Below are 3,693 nucleotides of genomic sequence, written 5' to 3'. Positions count from 1 at the left end.
ATAAAGCAGACTATGTTTGCGGCATGATTGACAGTTCGCCTGTCCAGTAATCGCAGAGCTCGCGATCATGGACCAAGAGCAGGCAGCGCTGTGGCTCTGTGGGAAACATGCTAGCTGCTTCTGATCCAAATAACCAAGATGGCGACGGTCAAAATGGCAACCTCGAGGCTTCAAAACAGGAGTCCACAAACCTATGGGTGACATCACGGTGGCTGCATCCATGTTTTTATACAGTCTATGGTTGAACCATCATGGCGGCAGTTTGGGAGTCAGGTTTTATTGAAGGTGTCAGTAACTGCACCTGAGCAATGGGCTATCCCATTGGTTTACACCTATGGATGATCCCTCCCTACATTAAGCCCACCCCCAACATCTTGTTTCAACAGGAAAGGCATCACATTAAGGAAACATGATGCTCTCCAAATGCACCTGCTCTCAGGCTTACCCTGCTTACGAGTCACAAGGTAGTGACTGAGAGCAGGTCTGAGAGCAGGTCACGTGGCGGCTGGGTTTACCCAGGCTAATCGGCATCAGCCACTTTTTAACTACTTTTACTTGATATGTTTTACTTGAATCAAATACTGCTATTGTACTTTTATATTTATAGGTATTTTATATTTATACGTACTTTTAGATTTATATCTTTTATATTATGTGTGTGTCTGTATTTTTTTTCTTTTACTGCACCATGGCATGGATGTGAAGAGAAACTAAATTTCAATCCTCTGTATGTCGTGCATATATAGCAGAATTGACAATAAAGTTGACCTTGACCTTGACAATGCATTAAATACAGGTTATTAGTAAAGTGCAACAGTCAATGGAAAAATAAAGGCTTTTATAGAAGCCAAATTCTATGGCTGCTTAGTCTCGATTTGCTAGAAAGATGAACATTTCAGCTTTTCGCCCACTAGGGCAATGCTAGATGATGTCACTAGGTTGACTGCACAGTACAGTTCACTAGCAAGGACCACGCCGCAACAATATCGTTTAAAGGTTGAATGAAGATTGAAATGTTACTTTACTTTATTTGTTTATTTGGGAGGGACAAAGCATAATTAATGAACACGTTGAAACATATAAAATGATACAAGTGTAAAAATGCCAGATTTAGCACAAGGCTAGTTTGTAGTCCCCAACATAAAACAACAACAAGAACAAGAATATAAAAACGGAGCAACAACACAGGAGACAAAGTGCATTAAAACAAAGTGCATTAAGAGCATTACAAGTGCATAGAAAAGCCATAAACAATTTACAAAGTTGTGTATTAGTGTGTGCGTGTGAGTGTGTATGTGTGTAGGAGTATGTACGTGTTATGGTGTGATGATTTGTGTGTCACCTCTGACCTTAGCTTTCCTTCCTCGGACTACTACGGCCTTAATAGGCACACTTTCCAAACCACGGGGGTGAGAGATCATGAGACCAGCGGATCTCTTCCAAAAAGATGTAAACCAATTGTCTTACTTTCGCTTAGGGAAAAGGCATATTTTGAATAACTGCTATGTCTACTCTTTGAAGTCCATGGTCCCTTTGTCGGTACATTTTGTTTCTCAATTTTCCATGTCTCATCATGCTACTGAAAATCCTCTACTGGTTAACACACTGCATTTCATTGATATAATTCAATCCATGCTTCACGTGATATATGGTTGAACATTGCTCACACTATACATATATAGGAAAACTTAACACTCATGTTATAATGTGTTTCATGTGCTCATATAGGTACTTATGTGAATTGTTAACACGCATAACTTAACACTTATGTTATAATGTGTTTTATGTGCTCATATAGGTACTTGTGAATTGTTAACAAGCATGTAGAAAACCTTAGGTTAGTATTTTACTATACTCTGCTGAGATCGTTTCTTCCTCCGTCGGCCTTGTCACATCGCTGCAGCCAGATGAGCAAAAGTTCATTTCAAGTCCATCAACGATAACAATGGATAAGTGAAAGGTTGCGTATATGTTGTGTGTGTGCGTATGTACTTGTGAGTGTGTAATCGTGCGTGTGTGCTACAAAGTGCAGCGTGTGGTGTGTCTATGTGTTCACAGGTCTGGTTGGCTTTCAGCCATTTTTTCAATTGTCCTCGAAAGGTGGCAAGGGTGGGGCTTTCCCTTATGATCTGTTCCAGATGTGGCAGCCTTTTATGGACAGGATGTTTTGGCCAAAGGTGGTCAGTCTGAGCTGGACTGCACAGCCACCTCTCACCAACCCTTTCCGACCTGGTGCCAAGTGCAGTGATTCTTTTCATGTGTATGAATTCCGTATGTATATGTATATATATACATACATACATACAGTATATATGTATATATATATATATATATATATATATATATATATATATATATATATATATATATATATATATATATATATATATATATATATATATATATATATATACTATATATATAGTATCTAAAACAGTATATATATAAGTCTATATATACATACAGACAGACAGACAGACAGACAGACAGACAGACAGACAGACAGACAGTATATATGTGTATATATATACAGTATATATATGTATATATATATATGTGTGTGTGTGTGTGTGTGTGTGTGTGTACATACATACACACACACACACACACACACACACACACACACACACACACACACACACACACATATATATATATACATGTGTGTATGTGTGTGTGTGTGTGTGTGTGTGTGTGTATATGTATACATATGTATATATATATATGTATACACACACACACACACACACACACACACACATATATATATATATACATGTGTGTGTGTATATGTATACGGTACATATGTATATATATATATGTGTGTACACATAATATAGAGCGAGAGAGGATGATGATAATAATCATGATAATAATATTAAGTCATACTTGTGTGGAACCAATCAAATGTCCCATTAGAAAGTCTTCCCATATAGAGAACCATGATCAATTCTACAATAAATAGTTAATCAATCAAACTGTAAAGTACACACTGCAGCACAGACCCTCCCACTGTCCTGGCCTTGCCCCTCCCACTCTCCTGGCCTTGCCCCTCCCACTCTCCTGGCCTTGCCCCTCCCACTCTCCTGGCCTTGCCCCTCCCACTCTCCTGGCCTTGCCCCTCCCACTCCTCCTGGCCTTGCCCCTCCCACTCTCCTGGCCTTGCCCCTCCCACTCCTCCTGGCCTTGCCCCTCCCACTCTCCTGGCCTTGCCCCTCCCACTCTCCTGGCCTTGCCCCTCCCACTCTCCTGGCCTTGCCCCTCCCACTCTCCTGGCCTTGCCCCTCCCACTCTCCTGGCCTTGCCCCTCCCACTCTCCTGGCCTTGCCCCTCCCACTCCTCCTGGCCTTGCCCCTCCCACTCTCCTGGCCTGCCCCTCCCACTCTCCTGGCCTTGCCCCTCCCACTCTCCTGGCCTTGCCCCTCCCACTCTCCTGGCCTTGCCCCTCCCACTCTCCTGGCCTTGCCCCTCCCACTCCTCCTGGCCTTGCCCCTCCCACTCCTCCTGGCCTTGCCCCTCCCACTGTCCTGGCCTTGCCCCTCCCACTCTCCTGGCCTTGCCCCTCCCACTCTCCTGGCCTTGCCCCTCCCACTCTCCTGGCCTTGCCCCTCCCACTCCTCCTGGCCTTGCCCCTCCCACTCTCCTGGCCTTGCCCCTCCCACTCTCCTGGCCTTGCCCCTCCCACTCTCCTGG

Source organism: Poromitra crassiceps, assembly GCF_964638095.1.
Source record: "Poromitra crassiceps genome assembly, chromosome: 17".
NCBI classification, from domain to species: Eukaryota; Metazoa; Chordata; class Actinopteri; order Beryciformes; family Melamphaidae; genus Poromitra; species Poromitra crassiceps.
The sequence above is the reverse complement of the archived record's forward strand: the minus strand, read 5'-3'. Positions refer to the sequence as shown.